This window comes from Hemicordylus capensis, chromosome 2 (assembly GCF_027244095.1).
Source record: "Hemicordylus capensis ecotype Gifberg chromosome 2, rHemCap1.1.pri, whole genome shotgun sequence".
Taxonomy (NCBI): domain Eukaryota; kingdom Metazoa; phylum Chordata; class Lepidosauria; order Squamata; family Cordylidae; genus Hemicordylus; species Hemicordylus capensis.
The window spans coordinates 1570327-1578659 of record NC_069658.1 but is presented as its reverse complement, the minus strand read 5'-3'; the positions used below and the strand labels follow the sequence as shown (position 1 = coordinate 1578659).

The 8333-nt window shown below is 51.5% G+C and overlaps 1 long non-coding RNA gene across 1 annotated transcript; it reads right to left on the bottom strand.

Moving 5' to 3' along the window:
• Positions 1–268: 268 nt before the first annotated feature.
• On the bottom strand, positions 269–6296 carry LOC128346581 (uncharacterized). Its single transcript, XR_008317065.1, has 4 exons — positions 6107–6296; positions 4667–4796; positions 3105–3251; positions 269–1259 (listed from the first exon to the last, which is right to left on the bottom strand). It is a non-coding gene; the product is annotated as an uncharacterized LOC128346581 (long non-coding RNA).
• Positions 6297–8333: the final 2037 nt, after the last annotated feature.

The following is an 8333-nucleotide window of genomic DNA, read 5'->3' as shown; positions in this document are numbered from 1 at the left end:
CACCTGCCTTGTCAACGAGTGGGCGTGCCGCTGCACAGAGCACTCTTGCACAAAGGCAGAGCCTTGCACAAACACCACAGCGCCATCAACAGCCATGGGAAGCTGTGGATGCTCCATGTCAAGGCAGACGGAAGGTTGGGCAGGGTGTCGCTCGGTGGTAGCATCCGACCCCCAGACTCAGAACAGGTGCAAGTCCTTTAAAACTTGGAACTGGATTAGATGACTGAGAGAGGAGGAAGTGAGACAACCACAGCTGCGCTGTAAGAAGTGTGTGTGCAGTTTTTATTAAGCAGATTGCAGTATAAAACATTTTAACAGATTATGCAAGAATGGCAGTTTATCTGATACATGTTTCTGGTACAATATTGCTAAGACTACATTATGGACATTCATATTGCATCATTTCCCCATTTCCACCACCAATTACCACCACTCCTTGTTCTAGAGAGGCCAAGAGCGGGGAAGCTGGGATGCATCGATTTTCAGGGAGGCTTAAGACCCAGAATTATTCACTGATGGCAGAGAGCATGTCAAAAGTTCAGTGAGAATGTTTGCCAGGTTCCTCCATTGAAATATAAATGACTCTCTCTCTCTCTCTCTCTCTCTCTCTCTCTCTCTCTCTCTCTCTCTCTCACACACACACACACACACACACACCCCTATCTTAGTCATTCATCAACTCACTCAAGAAGCTTTAGATGCCATTTGTGAGGAGAAAATCTCCCACTGTCTAAGAATGCTATCGTAATCCCCAAAGGGAAGCTGCCATTTTGAAGGATGTACCTCGTGATTAATGTCTTAGTTTAAAAAAAGAAAAGAAAAGCCAAAGGTGCTGCAACTCCAGCTTGCCAAGACATCACCTCCTTAGCTCTCCAGGCACTCTGCGTGGGATGAGGTCTGGCATCCCCATTGGGGCCAGGCTGGAGCTTCCATTGACTCCTGAAGGTCACACATGATCAGTGTGACCCCCAAAGCTCATCAGGACCTCAGGCTGCCATGGAGTCCTCAGCACCCCCCAGGACGGTGCTCTGGGCAAAGGCAGGAGGAGGCAATGCAAGTCGGTAAGTAATATATGCAAGAGTTATATATAGGAGAGTTTAAAAGGTCCTTCCCTCCCTCCCCCCACCCACCCCGTCAGGCAGGCAAGAGCGGAGAAGGAGGTACATAGGGAGGCCTTGGCCTCGGTTTACTTTAGCTGCCATCAGGTTTCTTCAGGAGACTCTCCATGCATCCGGTAGCAAGGATGGTCTGTTGTTGTCCTAGGAGGGAAGAGAGCAGCTGGTAGTCTGGGAGATCAGACTGAACGTGGGCTGATATGGGGAACTACAGCCACTTTCCCAGACTCCAGGAATTTGCCCCCCAAAACCGAATTTGCCCCAAAGTACCGACACAAACAGTGGATTTTTAAACCCCGGACATAAATCAGGCCAGGCTCTAACACGCAATGGAAAACCCAAATGTTATGTGTCATGCTCCCCAATATCTTGTATGGACTTCGGCACGAATCTGGCTGATGTGCGAATGCACACCCTCCATTCCAAGCTAAAAGCCCTGCCTGGAATGCTCCAGCAAGGGCTCCTTGGGATTTCCTAAAGACTCAGAGACACCATTTCTCCACACTGCCCTTTGCTTGGAAGCGGGCACACGTCATCTCCCTGGGCACACGGGCTGAGGTGGGCACCCTTCAGAGGAGCTGCTGCAGCCGGGCAGGGTGGACAAGTCCGCTGAAGCAGCTTCTGCTCTGTTGGATGCAACTGGGTTGCTTTTGCTTGAGCAGACTCACACAGCTCCCTTCCGGGAAGTCTATCACGTGTGAATCGGCCCTCAGATGCTCACTGGGGCTTTAGCATCTGCAGACAAGAGCAACTGGCTTCATCCGTGCATCCATTTCATGAAGCAGAGGAAGAAGATGCAGGGACACGTTTAAGAGTGGGTGCAGAATGGAGAGCAGAATCCACCAGCTCAGAACTGATACCCAACTAATACTTCCTAATTTCCTTGGAAGTAAACCCCACTGAATTATCTCAGTGGAACTTAGTTCCAAGCGAACATAGTTAGGATCAGTGTTCCCTCTGACAGGGATTCCCAGATAGGGTTGGCTACAATTCCCACAATCTCCAAACAAAAGCCATTGCAGCTGGCGATTCTGGGAGCTGTAGTCGACAACATCCAGGAATCCCTGTTAGAGGGGCCATAGGTTAGGATTGGAGAGCTTTCCTATCCAGGAATGCAATCAGTTTCAGCTTCTGGAAAGGATAGAGACTCCTAGCCAGTGTCCAAGAACGTACGTGTGAATGCACGTCTCTGCATCCATGCATGAAGATAGTGGCTCTCCATGCTAGGAAAATATTCTCAGATTGGCTGAGCCAGCAAGGGGTGAGCTTCTGGGAGTTTGATACTGATGACTTGGGCCCAGCATGATTGGGCACGGATCTCCTTCCATACAAAATATTCCCCTTCCACCCCCCTACACACACACATACCCTACCAAGATCTCAAGATGAGGCTTTCTTCAGGTTCCACCACCTAGCCCTAAGACAAGGGGACAGAGGCACATCTCTGAGGGCAGGGCCTTCTTGGTCATGGCACCTCAGTTATGGAACTTCCCCTAAGAGCCACCCCAAAGTCTGAATTTAGATTTACAAACTTCCAGGGGAAAGGGTGAGCCTGTCAGAGCTGGTTTATTGCCTCAGCATCACTGGACCGCATTAGAGGCCTTTGATAGATCTGATGGGGTGGTGATGCTATTGTGGATTTCAGTTTGCGGTTAACTGAGTTGGTGGTGAATAGGTTGTGGTACTAATTTTGGCTGGTCCAGGATCAAAACAAAGATTTTATTAATTGAAGAGGTTGTGAATCTCTGTTTGCCATCACAACCAGGCAGTGGGGATGATGAAGGATGCAAAATGGGGGGGTTGGGGGGGGCAGAAGAGAGGAGTGCCCAGCCTGAGGGGGCTGCTTGGGGAGTGCCCTCCGTGCCCCCCGCTAGGTCATACTGGTGGTGCCACTCAGTTGGCACGCCCCGCCGCCACACCCTCCCTCTTCAGGGCCCTGAGGCCAGCCTGTAGCCCCACCCAGGACTGGCCAGCATCCCCGCTCCTCACCAGCCTGTCTCCTAGGGGCGGGTTTGCTGCTTTCTCTGCTGCTGCTGCTGCTTCCTCTTCTTCCGGGCATCAATTATCTCCATGAGCTCCCGAGCTCTGTCATCATTGGGAGGGAAACAGAGTTTATGTCCCTTCTTGGTAATGAACCTGAGCCCAAACAGGAGAAAGATGAGAATTAGGATGGCTGGAGAGATGAAGAGGCCTCTCCCAACCCCGGCTGCTACGATGCTCACCTGAACAGAACCTAACTTTCCACCTCGCCGCTCATGCAAGCAACTGGCTTTTGGTGATTCCCAATTTTTCCTTTTAAAAAAAGAATTTTTCCAGTCCTCATGGAGGGCGAATGGACGGAGTAAGTGAGTAAAGGCACTGACACTTCAGAGGAGCCGGGGGTGCTCACAGGCTGGGGAAGCGGTCCCTTTTTATAGAGACCCATTCTCCCACATTATTCCAGCCCCAAGTCCTCGGTCCCTGCTATCTTTTGGCTTCTAGTTTCCCATAAGGTCTTTCTCCAGTCTCCATCCTCTCCTGATATTTCTCTTTTGCACCAGTGACTAACTTGAAACTGATAACTTCTGAATATTTACAAATGTTGAATGGAGTTTGTGGGGGAAAACCGTATCTGATGAAGCTAATGCATCAGTTGGGGCTTAGAGCTGGATGTGGATTTGGGAGGCTGCAGGGACCCTCCATCCTTCTGCCTCAGAAAATGGGGGAAAGAGTGACTGACCACTTAGGGAGTCGTGAAGATGAAAGGGAGGAGGAGGAAGTCTATGGGGCTTTATACTAACTCACAGAGCTCTACAGATTTGAAACAGCAGCCCCGTGGAAGGCTAGGCAGGCTCCTGGTGGCACTGTGGGGCCATTTCTGAGAGCACACACAGGTCAGTCTAGAGCACAGATGTGTGGAGCCAAGTTGGGGAGGGGGGGTCCCAGCAATCTGTGTCTCCACAGTGACAGATGCAGAGAGATCCCACACGCAGGCAGTGGGGAGGGGAAAACTGGTGAGGGAAAGGGTGCCTGCACAGAGCACCTGTTTGTCATGATATGTGGGGGGTGGGGGGTGGAGACCCCACCTACCTGGGAACTTTCTTGTGGACTGGGGAGTTGTGGCCTTGCTGAAGAAGGACCAGGCTGTGATTTGGCCCCCGAAGGACTGCCCTTGCCCACATCAGGGTGCTTTCCAGATTAGACCCTGCAATGGGGTCAGGACGTATCTCGGAAGTGTGCTTCCGCACTTCCTGTGTTGTGACACCGCAGTCCCTGCCCTGGCAGCAAGGGGCTGTTCACATTTCGGATGCCTTGTTGCGAATTTAATCGCTGCAATATAGTGCTATAAAACTGTGTGTCCGGTGTAAAGAAGTTGCTGTTTTTTCAGGTTGTTCGTTTCCGCGAGACTGCTGCTCCCCCTGCTGTTTACATTTTGACAGTGATTTGCCTGAATGGAAGCATTTTGCTGCTGTTGAGCAGCTAGCCTGGAAAGCGCCCTGGAAGAATTGGCTGCATGCTCTGGAAACCTCTCTCTCCACACCCTGCCTGCCCACCATTTGTCAACTACTCACACAACTGCTGGGAGTTGGCATTCCATCTGTGGCCTCTGGATGTGGTAAGAGTGCAGTCGGTATGCCTGGTTCACCGGGAAAGGGATGGCCGAGGTGGCGTAGCAGCAGTCTTGGAGAGAGCCATTGTTTCCTGAGAGTAAGAAAACAGGGGCCTTGGGGTCAGTGGTGCGGGGGGTGGATCTTTAGGCACTCCTAGGAGCCCCTCGCTCCCTGCCTGACAAATCAGATGGTGTGGTGCTGTGAGTGGTGCTCTTCAGTGGACCTGGAGGCCTGGGTTCAAACCGGGGGGGGGGGGTAGTGGTGGAAATCAGCTCAATTCTGTGAAAATCTACTTGGCATTGCAAATCCACATGCAGGCTACGACTCCTGAAAGCTCAGAATCCCAGGCAGGGAAGGGATGCTTCAGTGCCCTTCCTTGCTGCTCCCCATGACTAGCAAAACCAAACTCAATTATGCAAAACAGGGAATTTTATACACAGCAGGCTCTACAGCAAGTTTACTGGGAGGCTTTACTGCAAACTCGAAGTTGTCCCCCAAAATTGACACAAGTAGTGGATTTTTTTTACCCCGGATATAATTTGGGCTACACTTTAACGTGCAGTGAAAAACCTGAATTGTGTGTCAACTGCTGCTCGATAACTCGCAGGGACTTCGGGGTAAATCTGGCCAATGTGTGAACGCACCCTCTCCATTCCAGGGGAGATGCGAGTTAAAGGGCTTTAAAAGGCCCCGTGTGAAAAGCTTCCTGGAGACAGAGCTGGACACATTTTGCAAAATATGAGAAATTAGGCAAAATTGTTCAGTTTGAATAAGCTATGGAAGGGGCAGGATTCAGCCCTGCCTGAGTGTGGCTTGTCTGAGTTTCCGTTTCCAGTGCAGAGCGCACCCTACTGCTGCCCTGAGTTCCATCATGAGCTGCTCACAGGATGGTGAGCCAGTGCCCTAGAGACTGCGGAGACCCCTGGCTCTGGCACACCAGAAGTGCCTCATGAACAGAGACACAGGCTGACATCTGACTACTTTACTCGGTGGAAATCCCACTGAAATGCAGCGAGTAACCTTTAGTACAGTCACAGACCAGGAAAACCGCAAGACAAACTGAAATGAAGTCGTTCTTTAGAGTAACTCCTAAACAGTACCATCATTGAGTGACTCGCTCTGGGTGTCAGCATCCATCTGTAGACAAGTGGGATGCCTGGAGCATGGAAGGAGCCACTTAGAGCCAGCACTAAGGAGGGAGGAGGGCAAGCCTTGGGGGCAAAGAATGCTCCAAGCAGGGCATTTCACATGCCTGAGGCTGGCAGGCAGTGCTGTGTCTTCCAGTTCAGCTTGAGCTCTGAAACATCTTCCACAACAAAATTAAGCATTGCACGTTGGGGTGGGAGGGGGGAGAGAGAGAGAGAGAGAGCTCAAAGCCAGGGGAGGCGGCAGGGACCATACCTTGGGTCTGGAGGATGCAGAGAGCAGCAGCCAGGAGGCAGAGAGTGAGCTGTGGAAGGAAAGCCATCATGAGTGCAGCACAGTCCAGAGCTGGGTTCCTCTCTCTCAGTGGGCTGTCAGGAGGCTGCAGAGCGCTGGCTGGTCCTCCTTGCCTCCCCTCCCCTCCTCTATATAGGGTCCGAGAGGCCTTTCACTTTCCATTCTGCTTTGCCTTGGCAGCTGGCCTGCCCCTTCCTGCTGGGACATGTGCTGAAGAAGCATCTGTGAGGAGAGTGAGGGATATTCCTGGCACTTCCCTCCTTCTTGGGAGAGCCAGCAGATTGGCTGATCATCCCATCGCCATTCCCTGGAGTGGATTCAAAACTACTGAGTATGGATTACTGACTCTGTGGCACGTGAAATGTTTCATTTCTTATTTTCAAAACATGTAATCCAGTAAACGGCATGCTTTATTCCAGTATTTACTAAACAATATCCCGATTCCAACAGATTTGTCTTCCTGTTGTTGCTCACGTCTCATTCTCACAGAATTTGACCACAGAATGTGACCATTTGTGCACACTTCCTGCCGGGACATTTTTAACCCTCAGTATATGTGATGAAATGCAAAACACTGTTGCTATCATGGGGTATGTGAGGTATCCACACACGCACCATGCGCCCACATCGTGCGGTCTCCTCCTCCATTCTGTTTTCCTGGCATCGCGTTCCTTGTGCCAGGGGAGTCACACTACAGATCACATCCTGTATATGCCAACTTGGGGGGGCAGAGGGGCCCATGTGGCACCCTAGGGGCTTTCCCCCAAAAGGTGAGGTGGGAGGAGACGGCACACATGGCATCCTGCAAACGGAAAGGGCACCAAACCTCTCTGTGGAAAGAGAGGTTAGTGTGTGGAGTAAAGGAGGAGGAGATTCATGCACAGTTGTTGGCAGAAGGAAGCCTGCTCTGGATCAAACCGGAAGCATCAGCAGTAGCTGTGGAAGCAAGCATCAAGGATGGGCGTCTAGAACACAAGGAAACGCTGACAGGCTCCATACATCCCATGCAGAGTCAACAACAACAACAACAACAGGTTCAGGCCTCAGAAAGATGCTTTTGCTTTGGAGGTGTTAACCCAGCCTCAGTTTGCAAGCATGAAAAGTCTCCGTGCCAGTGAGGTCTGTAAACTGGACCTGTAGCCATGAAATATTATGGAGGAATCTTTCAGTCGGCAAACAAGGCCATGAGAGGGAGCCACAGGAACCAGGAAGAGGAAGGAAGCCGTGGTGGCTGGTGAGCTCTGAGGCGGCAGCGGGGCAGGCCCAGTGGGAACGGGAGCAGAGGACCTTGAAAACGGTGCACTCACTGCTACTGCTCTGCTGCTGCTGCTGGCAGGGTGGGGCCTGGTGCTGACCCATCATCCTGCATGCTCGCCAGGCCTGTGCACTCCCACCACGCTGCCAGCCAACTAGTATGCACAGCAGCCGTTTGTGGGGTTGACAGGGCACCTTGCAAATGGCCGCCATGCATGCCCCTTAGCCGACTGAGTCGCAGGGCTGGGACGCAGGGCAAAGCATGGAAACAGGATGCTGTGTGCCAGGCCCACCTGCCAGCTCCCTTTCTCACTCCCCACCCCCATGCCCCAGGACTGCCCCTAGAAGGAAGCAGGAGGTTACTCCAGGCCTCAGAGCTCTTGGTCTGTTTTGAGCCCTGAAAAGAATTGGTCCTGTTCGCTGATGCTTCCCCATCCATCACATGAATAGAGTGCTGTTGTGTCATATAAAATGGGCAAGAAGGAAGAAAGGCCCTTGGGATGTGCCTCCAGAGGTTACATCAAGCTGAATGGGGAACTCTCAACTGGAAAGAGCCTAGCCATTACATCTGGCATTTAAAAGTCCACCAGGGCGCTTTCCAGATTACCCACAACAACAGTGTCATTACGTGTCTGTTAAGTGTGCTTCTGAACTGCCTGTGTTTCGACATTGCAGTCCCTGCGCTGTCAGCAAGGTGCTGTTCACATTTCCAGCACCTTCCTTCGGGTTTTATCTTTGCATTTTAGTCCTACAGCATTGCATGTGCATCACAAAAAATAGCTGTATTTTCCCATTATAGGAGGGTTGCACAAGCTATTTACATTTTCAAAATGACCCTGCCAAGCCCAAGCATTTTGCTGCTGAGTAGCGTGTCATCTTGAAAGTGTCCAGCATGAACATGGGAAACTTTGGGCCATTCTAACAGACCCCCAAC